At 45.4% G+C, this 22,414-nt stretch overlaps 1 long non-coding RNA gene across 1 annotated transcript in view; it reads left to right on the top strand.

The window, feature by feature from the left end:
* Nucleotides 1-1,564: 1,564 nt before the first annotated feature.
* The window catches only part of LOC132597408 (uncharacterized), a 54,588-nt gene continuing 33,738 nt past the window's right edge, over nt 1,565-22,414 (top strand). The window contains exon 1 of the long non-coding RNA XR_009564181.2: nt 1,565-1,807. This is a non-coding gene — a long non-coding RNA (uncharacterized lncRNA). The remainder of the gene's footprint in view (nt 1,808-22,414) is intronic.

Raw genomic sequence — 22,414 nt, 5'->3', positions numbered from 1 at the left:
AAGCCCTCCGTAGGAAGGTTTTTTAAAAAAGAATTGAACCAATTGAGTTTACAAAATTAAAGATTCTTAAGGATTAAGTCACCCCAAACTAGAAACACCTGGCTGAGTGTTTGAAGACGTGAAGGTGATGATGACAGTGGTGACTTATCAAGCGTGGCAGTAAATCTTCCATAGTGTAAAGTCATTGCCAAGAAATGGCAGCTCGGGGGGGATACTGCGTGTGGTCGGCTGAATAATCACGTCCCCCACCCCCAAAATGCCCCTGTTCCCGGAGACTGAGAGTGTATTAGGTCACATGGCAAAGGGAAGTTAAGGTGCTGGTTTTAAACTAGGGAGATTACCCTGGATTATGCTTTGGACAAAATGAAGATAGCAAGGAGACGATAAACCAAAGTTAACAATGGCAGCGGTGGGAGGGGCAAGCAGGAGGCTGGAATGATGGAAAAAAAGATGTTCTTGAAGGAAAGTTTGTGAAGGAAATTGGCATGCCGCCCATGGCAATGCCTCATCCACTGAACAGGCCGCTGGTCAGGGGCCAGATGATCTGCTTTCAAGTCCTACTCCAGACTGTTTCTGAGCATTAGAACTATTGTTTGGGATGTGAGACTTCCCCTGCCTCCCAGGGTTGATAGGATCAAGTGAGGGGCGGCACCAGTTATCGGTAAACTTTAATTCTGGATCCATAACATGGTGTCGTAAGTGAGACTTAAGCCTCCGAAGCAAGCTACTTGTATTCCCTTTTGCCCAAAACTTCCTTGAATTCTGGCTGACACAGTTGACCTTGGACTACCAGGTCTGGCTCAGAGCTAACACCCTAGATTTGGTGAAAACTCCAAATCTGATCTTGCTGGCTGCTTTCAGAAGACTTTTCATGCTATTTGACATCTGTGGCTTATCTGTGAAATCACCAGAAAATCAACCCACCCTGGGGATGTCGACTCCCTCTAGCTAGAGCTCATGGAGCTCTCTACCTGGGAGAGCCTCATTTTCCCTCCAAAGCACTCGGGGTTGGGTCTGCAGTGCCTCTTTCCTGAGTTAGGAACTCAGGGAAGTACATCCCTATGAAGCTGGACACTGGCACGAGGAGCCCTCTTGGTCTCCAAGCCACTTGTGGGTAGATCTGAATGGCTTTCTGAATAGAGCTGCTGCACAGATGTGGATGATCGCAGAGCTGAAGGATGAGGTCTCAGAGATGGTTATGGTGGTAGAAATGAGGCCACTTATCTCTGCAGCCTCATCTCCTAACACCTACACTCCGGCCAGCCCGACCTTTCTCTTCCTCTTCTGTACCAAGCTTGTCCCAGCTCAGGGCTGTTGCCCCTCTGCCCGGGGTACCCTCTGTTCAGAAGGCTCGGTCTCCACATCACCACTGTGGCTGCCCCTTTCCTCCATTTGCATCTTGGCTGGAATGTCATTTCCTCAGACACACCCTGCCTGACCATCCTGCTAATGGTGCCTTGTACCACTCCTGTTACTCTCTCATGGGATTTCTTTTGTTCTGGGTCCTTATCACTACGGAAAATCTTAAGTGTTTGTTTCTTCTGTCTAGCCCCTTGAATGGAAGCCCCAGGAGAGCAGGATCCTGTCTGTCCTGTTCAGTGCTGTAGCCCCAGAGGCTGGAGCAGAGGCTGGACGTTCTGAGTGCTCTGTGCCTATTTGCTGAATGAGCATCTTGCCTCGCCATGTGCGGGACCACTTCTCTGGGATGTAGGTTTTCTTTTCCTTGTTTTACAGGTGAGCCAACAGAGGCCCAGAAAAGCTGAGTGACTTGTTGAAGATGCCCTCGCCGGTGAGAAGGGGACCCTGGGTAAGTACTGTGCTTATAAAGGTTGCAGCATTCAGAGCGGTGGCTCCTAGCTCTGGGCTTGAGGGCCACATAGCTGAAGGATCCGTGGCCTGAATCCAGGGTGACCTCTTGACCACCGTCTTTTAAGTAGTGCTTTTCAAAATGTAATGTGCTTTCGAATCACCCAGCGACTTGGTGAAGCTGGAGACTCTGAGTCCATTGAGCTGTGCGGTGGGGAGGGCTGTGGGGAGGGTGGAATGATGACTGAGATTCTGCGTTTCTAACAAGCTCCCAGGTGATGCCAGTGGCCACCCTTTAAGAGCCAGGGTTTAGGGCTGCTGATTTGAGAACTGGGCTGGCTATTTGCAAAACAAAGGCAGGAAAGGAAGGACCCGGTAAATCTTGTGGTCAAATTAATTGCCGCAGCTGAGCAAAGAAAGCAGAGACGGGTCCCTGCTTCCCTGGGAGAAGCAGATACTGTCCCTGTACCCTCCACAGCCTGGTCAGACGCGGTGCCGGAAACTTGGGTCTAGCATGTATGTCTGACCCTAGGTTTGTTTTCCAGTTGTGTAGCACTTGGCTCGAGACCAATGAAGGGGCTGAGCCAACTATAGGAAGTCATCTCTTCAGTAATAAGTGTTTCCTGCCGTCCCCTCCTCCCCCGGTTTGGATTGCATTCCTGGACCCCGAGTGCAGTTGTCCAACTCTCAACTCCAATTAAGAGGCTTGCCTGGGGTTTAGGAGTTTCTAAGAGTGCCTATAATTTGCTGGAATTTTCTCCACTTAGAAAACAAGTGTAAAATATCTGCTCTGCTTATATGAGAGGGTTGTCGTGAGAGTGCTTTGAAAAGTAGAAAGTAGCATTTCCCAGATGTGAGTGGAATTGATTTTAGATAGGACAGAGACCCAGAGAACATTGATCATCGGGTGAGAGAGCTATTCCCGTTTTAAGTTTGTTTCAGCCTTGCAATTAATTTGTAAGAAAATCTCACTTCAATATTAGTGTGTCTCAAACACTTCTTTTTACGTTTCCTCATCTCCTTTCCCCCTGCACCCACCCTTTTTTTCATCTTTATTGGAGCATAATTCCGTTACAATGGTGTGTTAGTTGCTGCTGTATAACAAAGTGAATCAGCTATATGTATACATATATCCCCATATCTCCTCTCTCTCACCCTTTTTCTTAAAAATAGAGGCAGTGAGCAACTCTTTCTAGTTACAAATTAATAACATTATGCTGTTTTCTTACTTTTTTTTGTGGTTACCTTCTATCTGCGGCAAAACATAATAGGTTTTCCACTTAAGACAATTACATAAACCTTCCCTTTGAAGAGAAATTTAAATAAAGCATGTAAGATGATTTCAAAAAAAAGTAAATAATATTATAGGTTGAATGTAGATACGGTAAAAATTATACAGGTAATAGTCAAGTGAGTCCATCTCGGATGGTAACATAAAGGAATGTCAAGGGGCGTGGCTGTATTATTCACGGAGGGAGACAAAGGCACCTGACCCGGCCATCTGGCTGTGCCCTGCTCTATCTGTGGGCGCTCCACATGGCTGGCTCTGGGCTGGTAATTCTGCCTGAGGGTCCTTAGGCCGAATGTGGAGATAAGTCTTGATCCCAATCAAGAATGTGCAGCTAAATCCCAACCATAGATTAGCAGATGTCTTCAGGTCTTTCTCTATCTGTGAAGCCTTTGGGGGGAAAATGAGCAATCTGGCTATATAAAGGCTCATCGTCTAGCATTTGCCTGAAGTAGAGACAAATCAATTGCTGTGCTTTGGGCCTTGAGTTTTTTTTTTTTTTTTTTTTGATATGGTTAAAAGAGCTATAGTGATTATAATTAGATACTGTCATTTTTGTGCTTCCCTAAATCAGTTTGAAACAGGCCAAAGGAGTTAAAAAATCTTGCAGAATTCCAAGGCAACATAGGGCAGCAGAAACGATACCTGCTTCCAACATGGCACATTTGGGTGAGGATCTTGGCTCAGCTACCTGTTATTAGCTGAATTGTGTCCCCCGCACCCGCCAGATTCATGTGTTGAAGTCCTAATGTCTAGTACCTGAGAATGTGACTATATTTGGAGATAGGGTCCTAGGATTGTACTCCTGAAAGCCTAGTATTATTCAAAAGGTATATAATTAAATAAGAATAAATCTATAGTGAGCTTTATATTTATTCTGATGGGTAAAGTGGGCTTTGCATTATTTTCACACTTTTAACTTTGTACCTTTCTGAATGATCTAAACTTTCTAAACTTACATAAAATAACCATGAGGATTATTTGGCTGATGAGAGTTTTTTGGTTTTTTTTAATTCTTCTATTTCTTAAAAACTTAAGTTTTAAATGTGTTCAGTACAATGGACTCGTTCTCAGTATCTTCTTTTCCTTTTAAAAAGGAGAACTCAGGCCAGACGGTCAGTTTTCCTCTGTGTTTTATAAGCCTTTGCAGAATGGACTCCTAGGGCTGTGAGCTGGGAGTCAGGGGGATGGGGAATGGAGCTGGTATCCAGCAGTGAAGTAGTTAACCTGCCTGTCACTTAAGTGGAGAGACCCAGCTTGAGGCAATCTGTGTAAGGCAGCAACAAATCCAAGCCAGGCCTTCAGAGTGCAAACTGATGCTAGCCTCTCTAATCAGATACTTCAGTCACTCAACATAAAACCTGAAACTAACAAGCGCCCACCTCCCTGTCTCCGAGTTAGCTTCAGGTAGGATGCAAAGACCTGGAACACTGTGAGGTTATGCCAGGAGGCTCCCCCTACCCGAGAAAAGCATCACTTGCGTCTCTAAGAAGAAAATAGAATCTTCTGATAGCAAAGCTCAGTTAAATGTCAAGATATGGCTAAAGTCAGGTGGAGGAAACTCTGGTAGGAAGGAATAATTGGGCAGCTAAGTGCTGGAAGATCTCCAAGGCTCTGGTGCGAACGTCCTTTTGCTTGATTGTTTTAACAAACCTCCGGTTATTTGAACCACCCCTGGCTCTATAGAGGCTGGGGGCTATCATCTTTTGTGGCCCCCAAACCATGCTGTCAGAACGTGGGAACCACATTACTTCATTCTGCTCCTGGGAAAGGGAACAGACTTGTGGGATTTTAAATGAATGCGTTAAATTTGTTGAGTTTCAAAGGGAGAAGTAGAGAAAAATAAACAAACTCTTAGAAGATCTTGGCTGCAGTACAGGGGCCAAAGTTTAAATCCCTGCTCTCAACCATGTTAGATTTTGCAAAAGACCCTCAGTGGTCCCTCCCAGTTCACTCAGGTGCGAGGAGGGGTGCACCCTTCTTTTAGGGGGACCCAGAACTCTTTTCTCATGTAAATGGAAGGACCAGCAGAGAGGGGGGTAACTGTGCTCCTGTGATGCATGAAAAGGGGCAGCAGCCTCCTGATGGTTTTCTGCTTTAAAAAGTGTAGCTATCTGTATATCTTAGTAAAAAAACTTTTTTTTTTTATAAGTGTGGTGAGATATATATTCTCCCATGTAGGTAAGAGAATACAGTGTGTACAGCCTTTTGGGAGATAAATTTAGCAAAAGTTATCAATACTTAAAAAATATTCATAGGCTTTGATTCCGCTGTGCCCTTTCGGGGAGTCTGAAGGAGATAATCCAAAAAGTGGACCGAGACTGATGTATCAAGATGCTATCATTGCATTGATTACAACAGTGAAAAACTCCAAGAACCTCCATGTTTATCACATGGGAAATAACTGGTTATAGTCACGGTGGTCCAGCCCACAGTGGTATCCTCCTCTGTGATGAAAAAGAAATGACATACAGGAGAGTGCTCAGCATGGAGTAGTAAGAGAAAAGAGGCAGGAAACCAAGTGGAAATGGGTGCGGATCGTTGTGTGAAACTGCAACCATCCCCACACAGTGAAATGCGTCCGAGTCACCTCTAGGTGGTAGGATTATGATTCATCTTTATTTTCTGTTTCCTATTTGTTCCAAAGTTTGTGAAATCGAGCCAACTCTATTCTTATAACAACAACAACAACAAAAGTCCTTCTCTAACACCAAAATATACAAACAAGCATTTGCCAGTCTTCGGTTGGGGCGATCAAGGTGGGCAGGGGGTGTGCCTGCTTCCTACAAAGGCAGGATGGTTCACCAAGGTTCCTCTGACTTGCCCAAGGCTGAGAAGCCCGGAAGATGCTGGAGGGAGAGAGAGCAGAGCGAGTGCCTCTAGGTTTGGCTCTTGTTTGCTTGGGGAGCAGAGTGCGTTTGTGGCCTCTTCAGTGGGGAGGTGAGGTAAATGAAGTGCTCATCCAAGTTTTTAATCCCCTCGGCTAATCACCAGACCTTTCTTGTGGTTTTACTGGGACTCCTTTTACTAAGTGGGTGGATTTACACTGTTTGTGTTTGTATGTTGTACTTGGATTATGCCTTAATGTGTCACTCTGATGACAAAAGGGGTTGCAGCAATGGGCAGACAAGCTTCCCTGCTCTTAATAGAAAGCACGCTCCAGCACTTTATTTTATCTGTAACACATAGAGCTGCTTAGAACAAAGCGTTGCCCCTAAGACATGGTCCCTAAGAGTCTTTAATAAGGACCAGACCGCTGTGAAGGTATTAATTAAATATTTTAAGCAGAATGGCTTTAGCTGGCTGGGGCATTTTTATGAGGAGAGGGAGTATATTTAAAACCGGGGCTGTTTCTGTAACAGGAACCTGTTTTGAAGGAAATGTTCTTGGGTGGGACGCTACGGGTACCAGGCTGTTAAACCTCCAGGCCAACTTGATGTCAAAAACAGACGCTCTGAACGTTTTAAACAATGTTTGAGTTGGGTCCTTGCTGTGGAATCTGGACACAATTCTAGAGCAGTTTTAAGACAGAGAAGAATAGTGAGAGTCTGTGAGTGCCCCAGGCTCTGTTAGAGACCGTTTTCTCACAAGTCCCGCGAGAGAGGGTTTGACGAGGTCATTTTTACCGAAAAAGAAACTAATTAATTGTTTTCCAAGGTCACTAAGTTTGATGGAGGAGCTAAGACCAAAATTCAATTTAAAGTCTGTCTATCCATCCATCATCTACCTATTATCTATCATCTATCAATCATCTTATCATCTATCAATCATCTACCTATATTTCAAAATACTCTACTCTTTCTCAGAAATTACTAGAAACAAAGATGAGCTTAGGGCTTCCCTGGTGGCACAGTGGTTGAGAGTCCGCCTGCCGATGCAGGGGACACGGGTTCGTGCCCCGGTCCGGGAAGATCCCACGTGCCGTGGAGCAGCTGGACCCGTGAACCATGGCCGCTGAGCCTGCGCGTCCGGAGCCTGTGCTCTGCAATGGGAGAGGCCACAACAGTGAGAGGCCCGCATACCGCAAAAAAAAAAGAAAAAGATGAGCTTATACTGTGGATCTTGGTCCAGTTGATAGGCATTTTTCTGAATTCAGAGTAATCAGTTATTGAACATAAAGTTTACCATAAAAGCACTGAGTTGGCTGATTTTTCTGGAAGGCAGCATGGTGTGATGAGAGCTTGGAGTAAGAGGTCTGTGGTTTGGATTCTGGCTCTGCCACTTAGTGATTTCTGTGACTTTGGGCATGTCCCTCCCTGAGCAAGTTCCCTTGTCTTTAACATTAGAACTGCATTTAGCATCGGGCCTAGCAGATACCTAGTGAAGGTGAGTTAAATTTAAATTTGGTGCTGGTACTGGGGTGAGGAAGAGAGAGAGGGTTGTCTTCCAATCCCTGTGGACCATTCTAGGTCTTCAGGAATCAGCAGTTCAGCAACTTCATAAAGAGGCTCTCCTCCCTGGCCCACGATAGCCAATGTGACCAGTAAAGTGGAGAAATGCTCACATGAGATATTGGATGCCTCTCAAGGAGTGATCGTGTTCCAATGAGTGTGAGGAGGGTGGCTGGACATAGCTGACGATGGGGTAGCTTCTGCCATCATTCGTTTGATTCATTTCGGAGCCCATCGATCCATATCCTGGCATGGGAGGCCCCTCTTGGGACCAGCCTCAGTGTGTACCCACCTGCTCAGCATCCCTCCCCAGGTTCCCATGCTCCTTTCCCATGTGTCGTGCGGCCTTAAACACGAAAGCTTCGAGTCTTCCCTAAATCAAATATGTGTTTGAATCTGTGAAGGTCCTTTGTGACCCAGCATGAAGGGCTGCCCACATGGAAGGGCTAATTTTTTTTTTTTTTTTTAAACATCTTTATTGGAGCATAATTGCTTTACAATGGTATGTTAGCTTCAGCTTCACAACAAAATGAATCAGTTATATATATATACATATGTTCCCATATCTCTTCCCGCTTGCATCACCCTCCCTCCCACCCTCCCTATCCCACCCCTCCAGGCGGTCACACAGCACCGAGCTGATCTCCCTGTGCTAATTTTACTGTGCCTTTGACGGGCCTGCCCTGCCGTCTCCTGCCTACTGCCAAGGGTCTTCAGAAATTTCCAAGCTTTCCAATGTAGACATTCTTGCCTCTTTAGCTCAAGACCTCCTCACCCCACCTTTCTTTCTCTGTTTTTCTCAGGGAGCAATTTTATGCAGCCGATATATATATTCAAATACATATCACAACCTCCGAGCCACTCCATGGCCGCACATCCCCTCAGATCCTCCCCCCCACACACCCCCAGCAGGGTCTGTGGAGGACCTATTAAGGACTTGAAGTTATATGGGTCTGAGTCTGCCCAGATTAGCTGAGTGGTCTCTGGCAAGGAGAAGGGCCGAGGAAATGAGGGACGCGAGGGATGGCTCACCTGCTTCTTCCTCATGCTCTCCTGCCTGCTAACCTCTCTGTGCCTGAGATCCTCATCTCTAAGATCATGATCCTTACCTTCCTCGAGGCTCTTTGGAAGGATTAAACGACTTGATGCACACAAAGCACTTAGCACAGTGTGTAGCCCACAAGCTGCTGCTATTATTATGACTGCCTATAAAAAGTATTTGGAAATATAATGATTTGAGATGGAACGTTGTCTATGAGAAAGAACACGTCTAGTTTTGAAGCTCTGCTCTCTCACTCACGTTAGTGTGTGTTTGTACGAAATCAGCCTCCCTGAGCCCTTTTCCTCATCCTTGTCATGAACGTGATACTCTCTTGCTCACAGACCTGGGGGAATGCAAAGCCTCTAGGGCTACGCTGGCACAGACTCTGCATCCTGGGTCTCAGTCACCCGACTTTGTGGCTGCCTTACCTGCTGTTGCTGAATGTGGCAGAGAGTTGGGAGCTGCTGTTTCTTTGGGGAGTTGCCTCTATCAGCACTTGGAGAGGGAGGTATACGGGGCAAGCAGATGAAGGTACAAGTCAGGGAATACTGTGTACTTGAACTGACAGTGATTCACAACACATCTGCACAGATTGCCAAGAGTCCAGCCATTCGCCAAAGGGAGGGAGCTGGTGGGTGGGGTAGTGGGGTGTGGAGCGTGGGGCTGTGAGCATAGGATGTTCCATCCCCGGGAGTATAAACACAGCATCTCTGTGACCTAAAAAGGCTCGGTCGGGAGCACCACTGAAGCCTGCCGTCCGTTGTTTGGACTGTGCTCGGCCTCCCCAAGGAAGCGCCCAGGCAGCTACCTGCGTTGTGTCTGAGAGCTGTCACAGGCCAGAGCCAGCTGTGCTGGACTCTGCATGGGACTCCTGGCAGCTGCCTGTGTGAGGCCTGCCACTGCTCTTCCCTGGGAACGTGGTTCTATTTGCTGCAGAGGGAAACGTGCCAGCTACCTGTAAGGCCCACGGAGGGAATTTGCTGGATCCCCCGGGTCTCTTCCAGACCCGCATTGTCACCTAGGCCGGCGGGCCCACCCAGTGACTAACTAGAAGAAGCCCTGACACCCCTGCCTCATTCCCAGTCCACATGCCAAACCCTCCCCAGGCCCAGCTTCTATCCCCCTCCCCCCAAGGTTTCAGACCCCTTGGCCTTCAAGCTGCAGCCTGGTTTCCTGTTTACAGCTTCACCCTGGCCCCTGGATACAGCTACTTTGGTCTCCACGTGTGGTTTCTCTCCCTGACCAGGATTAATGTGTAAAACTGTGGTGATGCTGACATGGTCTCTGGGAGTCCAGTCTGGACCTTGAGACTCATTCTAGAACCTTCCCCCAAGGTTGTCTTTGGAATGCGACCGACCTCGGTTTGAATCCTTGCTCTGCCATTTATTGAGCCAATTGCTTGTTAAGCTTCAGCTTCCTCACGGGTAAAAGAGAGAAAATTATGGACCTTTTTCTCAGACCTGAGGTAAGGATTGAATGAGATAATCCAAATACATGGATTAAATAAAAGAATGATGTGAAACATATATGAAATGCTTGGTGTGCGGTGAGCACTCAAACGGTGACTAATTTTTTTCTCATCCTCATTAAAGATAAAATGTCTTTCTTTCCTTAATGTGACTTTTCTGTGCTATTGACATTCTCGGGTGACCTTGACTTAGGTTGGGCACACCACACTTGAATGAGTGTGGCTATGATAAGGTTGGTATTATTTTCAATGCCCACTTGGCTTTTTCTTTTTTTTTAATACACACACACACACACACACACACACACTATAGTTGTATAGCTCTATGTGTATTATACACACACTGGCACAGATGTATGTGTATTTGTTGGATTATTTTCACCGGTTCTAAAATTGGTGTGCTTAATAGCTGACAACCAGAATTTTGCAGTTATCTCAACAGAGTGGTACAAATGTGATCTGAGGTTTGGGGGAAGGAAGAGCTTGGGTTTGAAGGAACGTGACTTCCTGACATTGTCTCCCAGCGTCCTGTGGCCTTGTGTGTTGTGCTTCTGTCACCACCACGCACTCCTTGACATCAGGATGCCTTAGTATTTTTTATTTTTTTTGCGGTACGCGGGCCTCTCACTGTTGTGGCCTCTCCCGTTGCGGAGCGCAGGCTCCGGATGCGCAGGCGCAGCGGCCACGGCTCACGGGTCCAGCCGCTCCGCGGCATGTGGGATCTTCCCGGACCGGGGCACGAACCCGTGTCCCCTGCATCGACAGGTGGACCCTCAACCACTGCGCCACCAGGGAAGCCCAGGATGCCTTATTTTTCTTACTAGGTTTCAGGCAGGAAGGATGCATTTGTCCAGCAAATGTTTATTGAATTAAACTGTAGCTCTGAAGTAATGACCAGGGTTTTTTTTTTTTTCAATTCATATTTTTTCTTTAAGAAAATCAATAAGTGATTTCTGATGTCTTTAATAGAACTCAAAAAGGGTTATGCTCACTCGGGTTTTTCTCTTAATCCAGAATTGTTGTTTTCAGCATTTAGCTTATGATAGTATTGGTTCATCAGACCTAAAAAACGGGGTTTTGAGGGAAAAGTTTGAATTGTTTTAGAGACAAATAAGAGCCCCAGCCCAGGTTTTTCCCAGAATAATGAATAATAGCTCTGCCCAGGCTGGTCAACTGGGTGGAGCAAGTTACAGTGCTTCGCTTCATAGGGTGATGTAAAGCAACAATCAGACCTTTAGAAATAATCCCCTGGGATATGACTGGTGCCCTTTTAAGAAGACAGCCACGTGAAGACAGAGACACATGGGGAAAATGCCATGTGACGTCCAAGGCAGAGATTGACATTACGCATCTATAAGACAAAGAATGCCAGAGCTGGCCAGCAAACCACCAGCAGCTAGGAAGACGCTTGGAATTCTTTGAATCCACTTGACACTGTTTTCTAATTTCTCCTGGCTCTTCTCTTCTGCTCCCCTGTATTTTCCACATTCATATGCTAGCTTTGCTCCTACTGGTTGCTTGAGAGCAGGTATTGCTCTCCCTGCTTCTGATGGTGACCTCCTTAGGCTGCCTTTGAACTCTTCCTCTGTCCAGAGCTAGTGTGTATGGTTGCACAGGCGGTTCACTGCACAAGGACCCCTGGTCAGGGGGGCAAGTAGGGCTGAAATCCAGCCTACGCTGTGCTTGCTAGACTGTGTATGCTGGTGGAAGGTCGCAGTCCTATAGGGGACTGCATTTAAAATTTTTCATGAAGATGCTGGCCAACCCAGTTCTTCTCTTGAAATTAGCTGTCCTCTGCCTTTTCTGTGCCCTTGGGCCTCAAGGTCTCCAGTGGCCTCTGTGGATTCCACCCCTTGCCCAGCATAGCCCCATCTCTGTCTCTGCCTTTCCCCAGGATCCCCCGCAGTACGCTCACTGGCCTTCAAGAGCTTTCAGAATGTGTTTCTCTGGTAGCTCTTTCGGTGGTGGCTGGTGGGCATCTCAGGGGCAGCTCCCTGTAGCATCCAAAATGATTCGTCCCTGTTCTTTCCACTCACCCCACAGCATAAGCCGGCAGGAGCCGCAGGTGGTGGCGTCACCACAGCTTAGGATCCAAGAGATTCATTCCAGCCGCTAAAGCGCTAAGCTTTCCCTGTGATCACACATTTTTGCACCAGCCAGAGCTCACACATGCCTCCACAGACCCGCGGCCAGAGGCATGTGGGTATCAGTGACTACTTAGAGAAGCTGGCCAGGGCTGGCCGACAAGGGAGGGAGGGCCCAGAGCCCGTGCAAGATGAGATGCATTTGCAACAACTGACAAGAAACGGTGCGTTGTCGGCAATCAGAACAGCTGTGGGCTCCTCGACGCAGCAGATGGGTATGCGGGGAATGCTATGCAGCTTTAATCACATTTAACACGCCTGTCAGAGAATTGGGTCCATCTCAGTATTAATTCAGGTTTTATACATTGTTGGTTTGACAGAGTTCAGGCTTACCGTGCATGCTGCGCTCAGCATGGCTAGCAAGAAAATGATTTCTCTCCCTGGGTTTCAGCAGAGAGCAGCGAGTGCAGTTCTGCTGGGCTGGGAAAGTGGTGGGGTTCATGTTGGGGTTGGGTGCAGGGTGAAGGGGGCACTGTTTGCCCTCCTTCCCGGCAGAGCTCAACTGAGTGCTTAAGAAGCGGGTGTCTCAGCCCTGATATATGATCACGGTGTGACGGCACCAGTGAGAGAGAGAGAGAGAGTGTGTGTGTGTGTGTGTGTGTGTGTGTGTGTGTGTGAGTGTGTGTGTGTGTGTGTGTGTGAGTGTGTGTGTGAGTGTGTGTGTGTGTGTGGGAGGCGCTGCTGTGATTAAATTCTGAATTTTTGAGTGCTTCTATGAATCTACCGTCCTAATATTTCCATTCTGGGGCCAAGCCAGCACACAGTTTCTCGCCAGGAAAGGCAACTGTGCTGGCTCCAAGCCTTAAGAGTGGCAGCATGATGTAACAGGAGGAGGCCTTGGGCGTCAGTAGACCACAGGTCAGTGCCTGCTGTGGTCTTCTCCTTTGTTCATTCATTCACCCCTAATCGTCCATGGAGCGCCAACTCTGTCAAAGGCACTTTCTCTGCACTTGTTGCCTATGAGGGAAACAGCCTTTCATTTGGTGAAGTCATCGTGGCTTGGGTACCAACCACACCTGTGCCTAACCCACACGGAGACATGAACAGCCACCTTGGGTCAGTGTCATGAGGATAAAGGAGGGAGTGCATGAAAAGCACATAGCACCTGCAGGGGTAAGGGGCTCAATACATGATGGCTGGCAGTAATAAAACTGTTTTCTCTCCCTACCCAGGAAGAGAAAATTTTTAGTTCTTTCCTTTGAGAAGAGGTTTCTACACGGCATACCATCTTGGAAAGTGGTATGTCATCTTCTGCCCATCCTACTAGCCCTGGCCTATGGTCTGGGTCTTTTGACCTGCTGGTAATAAAAATAAAAACCTTACATACTCCTTGTACTATAACATTTTTAAACTGCTAATGAAATTATATTTTGCTTGTTTGAATTGCAAAGGCATAATTTTAAAAAGCTGGCTCCCAAATAATACCACTGTAGTTGTAATGTCCCTAAAACTCTCTGTAAGGCATGTAAAATGGAAACCAAATGCCTGTAAACATACACATGCCATCCTCAGGAAAAACAGTCCTTTTGTCTCTATTTGATGAAACCAGAGTCGGTGTAGGGCCATGAGTTCAGAAAGGCTGAGGAACCTACCCCACTGTACTTCCCCTCCAGCCCTTGAAGTCCAGCACTGGATAGCATGTTATTTTGCTTGGTTCTCTAGATGTAGCCTTCGTTTCACAGCTTTTACAGATTCTTTTTTGGACACTTCAAAAGAAAAATTGTATCTTCTGCTTTTAAGATCTTTTCTTTTGCCATGTAGTTAGTATCCTGCCGGGCACAGAGGCTGAATTCGCAGGGGCCGCCTTCGCTGTGCCACCAAAAAATGTGTTGTAAGCTTCTTCACATGGCCAGGTTTGAACAGTTACATTCACCTGTTCTCTCTGCAGCTATTAATGTACCTGAAAGTGCATTTGGCATGATATAAATGAGCAAGAGTTTCCTGTGAGGATTCCTGCTGGTTTTGACACGTCATGGAATCCAGTGCTGACTCTTGGTTTGCGGCTTCCAGGGATGCAGAGGGAGGATGGAGGAGGGTGATGCCTACCAAAGTCTAGAAGCATATGAATTGCCAGCAGAGCGCTAGCAAAATCAGATTCCCCTCTCGGGCCACCGCCCTGGCGTCCGGTTAAGTCTGGGTTGGAACTCAGGAATCAGCCTGTACAGTGTGTACCCAGGCATTCTAGTGCAGGTAATCCAGAGACCATCCTTTGAGAAACAGTGGCTTCCAGAAGGGGAAATACACGTGACCTATAAGTAAATGCTCAACGTCACTATTATTTAAAGAAATATAAATTTATATAACATGATTTTTAACCTATCCAATTGGTAAGTATTTTTCTAAGTGATAATATCCAGCACAGGCAAAGACACAGCAGTGGCACTCTCCCAGGCAGAGGGGAGTGGGAACATTGACCCGTCTCAGGGGCGTGGGGCACTGGGGGCGGGGGATGACTTGGCCATGTGTATTAAAGAGCCTTCACAGGTCTCCTCTATCCCTTTAACCCAGGAGAATACATTGAGGAATTTATCATAAAGGAGAAATCATAAGTGTGTGCAAAGTTGTAATGATACAGATGCCTAAGTAGTTCGTTGCAGTTATCAATTCTATGGAAAACAGAAATAATCTAAGTATCCAACATGAAAGATATCTGGTTAAAAAATATGTTGGATTTAACTGATAAAAAACTATGCAGACTTAGAATGATGTGGTAGAAGGATATGTAAAGTATTGAGGTAGTTACCATGAAGTGATATTAACTGAAAAAGAAACATATTTATAGAAACCATTTGTCCATACTTTTGTATATTTTTCAAAATTTCTGTAATGAACATGCCTTTAATTTTAATAGTTGGAAAGATACTAATTAATGTTACTTTTAAAGGAGGGGGAAATTACCTTTGGCATCTGTCAGGCCTGGATTTGCATTTCTATCAGTGATGGAGTGTGATTTGGGGCATTAATCTCTCTGCATTTCAGATTCCTCAACTGTAAAACTGAGTAAATGCTAACAGCATATGGGTTTATCATGAGAATTAAAAGAGATAATTATGTAAATGCACTTGACACATAATAGAGTGTATAAATGTTGGATTTTTGTCTCCCTTTTCAAATTTCTGAAATCAGAAAAAGCAGTAAACTCTGGCCAAAGGTCAAAAGAATTCATTTATTTTACACAAACCATGAAATTTCAAGTTGTTTCTTTTGGGTACTTTTCTGAGAAAGGGTTTCTTAGGGCTTATTAGATACTGTTGGAGGTGAAAACTGGAATTTGTCATTGACACTGTAATGGGCTCTTTGCGGCCTCTGGCCCTATTTGTTTTCCCTTTTGTCAGCTTTAACAATTTGGAATATTTAAATAATTTTCCTCCTTCTACAATTTTAATAAAAGGAAATCTTATATTCCTTGTCTAGAGAGGCAGTAAAGCTCAGACTATTAAAATTTTCCATCTCCTTAAAAATCCCACAGAGTGCCAATACCATTTACAATAGCATCAAAACTGCAAAACACCTAGGAATAAACCTAAGGAAAGATGTGCCAGACTTCAAAGAAAACTATTGATAGAAAATATTGTTGAGAGGTATTTTAAAAACACCTAAATAAAAGGAGGGATGTACCATGTTTATGTTCTGGAAATACTTTAAGGAGGTCAGTTTTCCCAGATTAATCTATATGTATGTTTGCCAAAAGATATAACCTAGAATGTTTACAGCAGCACTATTTGTAATGGCCAAAAATTGGCAGCAACCCAAATATTCAACAACTATGGTATATTCTCCAAACGGAATGTTATACAGCAATGATAATGGACAATCTACGATTGCAGGTAATAAAATGGGCGACTCATCAACATGTGGCACAAAAGAAGACATGCACAAAAGAATACATGTTGTCTGATTCCATTTACATAAAGTTCAAAAACAGGCGAAGTTAATCAGCATCATGGTTTACCTTGTGGGGGACTAGTGATGGGGAAGGAGCACAGGAGGAGTTTCTGGGGGGCTGGTAATGTTCGGCTTCTTGATCTGGATTCTGGTTACATGATTGTGTTCAATTTGTGGAAATTCATCAAGCTTTCTACTAATAATATGTATATATTTGAATATATTTGATACTTCGATAAAAAGTGTAAAAAATGGGGCTTCCCTGGTGGCGCAGTGGTTCAGAGTCCGCCTGCCGATGCAGGGGACACAGGTTCGTGCCCCGGTCCGGGAGGGTCCCGCGTGCGGCGAAGCGGCTGGACCCATGGGCCTGGCCGCTGGGCCTGCGCGCCCGGAGCCTGTGCTCTGCAACGGGAGAGGCCTCAACAGTGAGAGGCCCGCGTACCGGAAAAAAAAAAAAAAAAAGTGTAAGAAGTGTATAGTTTCCTTAAGACAAGAAGTATAAATAAGTCAAAGGCTGTCGTTGAAGTTATGTTTTATTAAAAACTTTCTGTTTGGTATTATTGTGATCTTTGGTGGCAAAGCCCCACCATCCATCTGAGAGAGGAGACGTGCTGTGCTTATGGTGTCAGGATTGCCACAAAGGAAAGGCAGAGTGAGAGCCTGCTTCATAAAGCTTCGTTTAGGGCCACTCTAGGTAGGAGAAGAGAGATAGGCAAGTAAGATTTATTGAACATCTGTTATGTGTCAAATCTTGACTGTCCATGTGCTTTTCTCCCCTGCCCCCCGATATCTTAACTCACATAACAAAACTATGAGATTATTTACCCTTTTTTAAGTATTAGAAAGCTGAGGCTCTGAGTAGTTAATTAACTGGGAAAATGCCAGGCAGACCAGGAGAGGACTGTGTTCGTTTCCTGAGGCTGTCGTAATAAACTACCATAAACTGGGTGGCTTAAGACAACCTCAATTCATTCCTTCCTAGTTCTGGAGGCCAGAAGTCCAAAATCAAGGTATTGGTAGGGCTGCGCTCCCTCCAAAGGCTCTAGGGAACAAGGTTCCACTCCCTGCCTCTTCTAGCTTCTGGTGGCTCTATCTAGGCGTTCCTTGCCTGTTGATTGCATAACTCTAATCTCTGTCTTCATCTTCACATGGCTGTCTCTTTTGTGTCTTTGTTTTCTCTTCTGTCTCTTATAAGGACTCTTGTCATTGGATTTAGAGCCTGACTCATCTTGGGATCCTTAATTATATTTGCAAAGACTCCCCCCCACCAACCTTTTTTTTTTCAAATAAGTTTACATTTATGGCCTCTGGGGTTTAGGACATGGATATGTCTTTTTTTGAGGAAGACCGCAATTCAGCTATAGGGTCCCAGGTTTAAAATGAAAACAAAGACAAAATCAAAACCATAAAATCTAAAATCTGTGGTAGCTCTAGTATTGGAGATTTCTTCTCTTTGGTAATAGTGGTCACAGCTGATTCTTCTATAATCATTCAGAACAACTTCTCAGGTGCCCAAAAGTGTCTTCTGTCCTGAGAAGAAACAGAATGCCTTGGAAATTTGCTACCCATCTTTCTTGCTGCTTCTAGAGGATGCTGTGGGACCCAGACCTTCCCCAGCAGGCCGACGCACCCTGTTCTCCAGCACTCTAGTGGCTACTAGCAGCTGACAGCTGCTGCCTTCTTCAGAGAGTGGCCCTTGGTCACATGGGGGCTGTCTCCATCTGGAGGTTATGCACTTCCCGCCTCCCACCAGAGGCTGATGACTGATAAGGGGTACAAGGTGCCCCTTGCGTGAAGATAAGATCAACTTTGTGGTACAGTTTATGTCCCAGAACTCACTATGGGACCACGCCAAAGCTATCTAAGCCACATCCTTGGTTAATTTTCTCTCGGCCTTATTCTGATTCTCTTGCTCTTTTTCTCCTGAGCGCACTCCCGCAATAAATCACCTTTTCAAGAATCCCCATCTCAGACTCTGCTTCTTGGAAATCCAAACTAAGACAATACCTCTGCCAGTGGCGGCAGCCTACCTTTCCTGCCAGACCCTGCTGCTTCGTTTATTTGGCAGGTGCGCACAGGTGAAGATCTTAAGGATGGGACAGTTCAGTAAGCTGAATCTCAGAATTTTGACCCTGAATGGTTCTACTGGAAAATTTTTATAAATACTCAGCTTGAAAGATCAAAATCATTAATGCCATGAGAGCAGGTCCCTGGGGCCAGGACTTGCGACCAGCCCCACAAGCCACTGGAAGGAAGATTTATTTTTATGGTGGGGATGAAATGATCAGTTCATTAATCCGAGGAAAGATTTTTCTGTCTCCTAAAATGTGATCTTATCTTTCTAATTATACTTTAAACAAGACAGTAAAACTATAGAACTCCTCAGCATTTAATTCTAGTCTGGCAGGAGGGTTGTCCAGACATCTTGGTTAGAAATGGATCAGTGGTCTTCCCTGGTGGCGCAGTGGTTGAGAGTCCGCCTGCCGATGCTGGGGACACAGGTTCGTGCCCCGGTCCGGGAAGATCCCACATGCCGCGGAGCGGCTGGGCCTGTGAACCATGGTCGCTGAGCCTGCGTGTCTGGAGCCCGTGCTCCACAATGGGAGAGGCCACAACAGTGAGAGGCCCGCGTACTGCAAAAAAAAAAAAAAGAAAAGAAATGGATCAATGAGTTCCTGATGGACCTACACAATCAACATTAGTTTTTTTTAAAGGCAGCCTTGGAGGGGCATCAAGGCAGTGAAGTAGGAAGACCCTGAGCTCACCTCTTCCCACAGACACACCAAAATTACAACTACTGTCCAGCATCCAGTAAGTGGTGTTGGGAAAACTGGACAGCTACATGCAAAAGAAACCAGACTTTCCCACACCATATACAAAAATAAAATGGATTAAAGACTTTTATGGTTTCAGGTCTTACATTTAACTACTAGAAGAAAACATAGGCAGAACACTCTTTGAAATACATTTTAGCAATATATTTTTTGGTTATGTCTCCTCAGGCAAGTGAAACAAATGCAAAAACAAACAAATGGGACTACATCAAATGAAAAAACTTCTGTACAGTGAAGGAAGTTATCAACAAAAAGGCCGCCTACTGAATGGGTGAAGATATCTGCAAATGATATATCTGATAAGGGGTTAATATTAAAAATATACAAAAACTGATATAACTCAACATCAAAAAAAGAAAAAACCCAATTAAAAAATGGACAGAGGATCTGAATAGACATTTTCCAAAGAAGACATCCAGATGGCCAACAGACATGTGATAAGATGCTCAACATTACTAATCATCAGGGAACTGCAAATCAAAACCACAATGAGATATCTCCTCACACCTATCCAAAAGGCTATTATCAAAAAGACAAGAAATGACGAGTGTTGGCAAGGATGTGGAGAAAAGGGAACCCTGGTGCACTGTAGTGGGAATGTAAATTGGTGCAGCCACTATGGAAAACAGTACGGAGGTCCTTCAAAAAATCAAAAGTAGAACTACCATACGATATGGCAATACCACTTCTGGGTATTTTACTGAAGAAAATGAAAATACTAGTTTGAAAAGATATATGCACCCCTATGTTCATTGTAGCATTATTTACAATATCCAAGACGTGGAAGCAACGTAAGTGTGTGTCAACAGATAAATGAATAAAACAGACATAGCATATACTATATACAATGGAATATATATATATATATATATTTTTTTTTTTTTTTTTTTTTTTTTTTTTTTTTGCGGTACGCAGGCCTCTCACCGCTGTGGCCTCTCGCGTTGCGGAGCACAGGCTCCGGACGCGCAGCCTCAGCAGCCATGGCTCACGGGCCCAGCTGCTCCGCGGCATGTGGGATCTTCCCGGACCAGGGCTCGAACCCGTGTCCCCTGCATTGGCAGGCAGATTCTTAACCACTGTGCCACAAGGGAAGCCCTACAATGGAATATTGCTCAGCCATAAAAAAGAACAAAACCTTGCCATTTGGAACAACATGGATGAATCTAGAGAGTATTATACTAAGTGAAATAAGTCAGTCAGAGAAAGAAGAATACTGTATGATCTCACTTACGTGGAGGGGTGGTTTAAGAAGGGGAATGTGTGGTGTTATCTTACCTGTGTTCTTCTTGTGTGGAAACTGGCTGAGCAGCGGTGGATACTTCTAAGGCCTGAACATTTAGAAGCAGATGCCGCTGCACATACACCCATTTTCACACAAAGCAGAACCGCTGGTCTCAGGGCAAGGTGACTGGGAATTTGAGCAGAGACAGTTTGAGACTCTCCTGGTGAGTGCTCCGGCATTAGTGTGATCCAGCCACTCCCTGTGACTCCTGTGGCTACCATGATACTCATGGCCTCTGTGCTTTTCTCTGCAGGTCTGCTCCTTCATCACTTGTTGCCATAAGCCTTAACCCAACTATATGTCTGTATTTACTTTTAACTTCAGATCCCACTGCCGAGAATCTCTTTTTATCGGTATTTCTTAGTTCATATTCTAGAAAGGGAATCTGATTGACCATTCCTATCTTTTTTGTGCCAGGCTGCATCATCTCAGCTGCCTGGCCAGCCTTCACATTCCACATCTTGGATCAAGAGTCTACCCCGAACCTATCATCCAGGGTCTGGCTGGGGTGCAGGTTGAGGAAGAAACTCATGTGTTGCAATACATAGCTGTATAAAGGCTGCCTCTTTCACGTGGATAGTATCTGGGGCAGGAAAAGGTACTGATATATCTAGTGCTGCCATTCAAGCTTCCATTCTTTTCACAATGTGCGGGAGAGGCCTGAGAAAGGCAGAGTCTCTTCAACCCCAACATGTAAGCCATGCTCCATCATCCTTAGGCAACCAGGAGGGACCAAGTCTCCTCTATTGTCATGTGGCTTAGTGAAAATAGCCCAGGGCCAAGTCAAGAGGCCTGGTTCCGCCTCAGCCCTGACAGTAAAATGCAGTGGGCCCTTCACATTCCTAGGCTTCATCACAGTTTAGATTAGACCCTTTTCAGGGTCCCCTTTGCTCGTAAACTCTCACAGCCATAGTGTAGCGTTCAGGAGAGGGACCTGAGAGTAACACTGGCCTCCCCGCTTGCACCTCAAAAGTTGATTCTTAACCCAGCAGACTGAGGTATACTGTTAAAACATTAGTTGCATCAAGCCACTCTTCTGGTCAAACTCTTGAAGGGCTTCTTAGCTCACTTAGGATTAAAGCCCACGTCCCCAATGTGGCCTAGAGCACCCTGCATCATCTCACCCCCTCACCTCCTCTCTAGTCTCACCATCCACTTGGCTCGTCCTACTCCATTCCAGACACAGGCCCCCTTGCTGGTCCTCAAACGCACTTGCTATCCTTTGTACACTTGCTATCCCTTTGACTGGAAATGCTCTTCCCCCAGATACTCGTGTGAACCCCCTCCATCCAGTCTATATGGACTAGCAGTCCCCAGCACTCCCAATCCCTGTTCCCCTGTTTTTGTTATATCCAGAGTCCTTAACAACTGGTATCTTTATTAATTTGTTCATTATGTACCCCACCACCTACCGATACATTAGAATATAAGCTTCAGGAAAGCAGAAACTTTGGTTTCCCCACTCTCACTGTGCTCCTCAGTGTTCAGAACAGTGTCTGGTACACGTCTGTTGATTGAATGAGTGGAGACATAAATCAGTAGATGTTGGGGACAAGTGTCATGTTTCAGCTGTCCACATCCTCTATTGTGTGTGATAGTGTCTGAACACACAGCTTGCCTCCCTCTGTAGGTGGGTGGATCCTCTTCCTCCTGCCCCCTGGCAGGGTGTGGGCATGTGACCTAGGCTTGCCCAGTCAGATCCCAGCCTGGGACTTTGGATCAGGATCGAGTGACAAACACTGAGGGCTCTTCATCTTCATCTACAGTAGCTGTGCCGTGCCCAGGGCATCACTGCTGGACTCCATGGCAAGTTTCCTACTGCTGTTTCTGTTGGCTCTGGCTTCCCATGCATTCCATGAGCCTCTGATAATCTTCCAACAAATTTCCTTTCTGCTGAAGGGAGCCAGAAAATTTCTAGAGCTTGCAACCAAGGACCCTGACCAAAACAATAGATGTCATTAATTTGGGGCTTCTCAGAGGTTGCTGCCATAGTTATTCTTCTTTTCATTGTTTTGAGTTGCCTAATCAATCTATTGATTTATTTCAAAGACTGGTTTATATGTTTATAGGAGAGATAAATGAGACAGTTTGGGGTTTTATTTGATCAATTTCCTGACTTGCTTTCAAAGGGATTGTTAGCAGATTAGCTCCTGGAGAGAGGGACGGGGTGTTTTTTTTTTCCTTTATTTTTTATACAGCAGGTTCTTATTAGTTATCTGTTTTATACATATTAGTGTATATATGTCAATCTGAATCTCCCAATTCATCCCACCA

This window comes from Globicephala melas, chromosome 6, assembly GCF_963455315.2.
Source record: "Globicephala melas chromosome 6, mGloMel1.2, whole genome shotgun sequence".
NCBI classification, from domain to species: domain Eukaryota; kingdom Metazoa; phylum Chordata; class Mammalia; order Artiodactyla; family Delphinidae; genus Globicephala; species Globicephala melas.
Note: the sequence above shows the minus strand (reverse complement) of the source record. Positions and strands in the feature narration are given on the sequence as shown.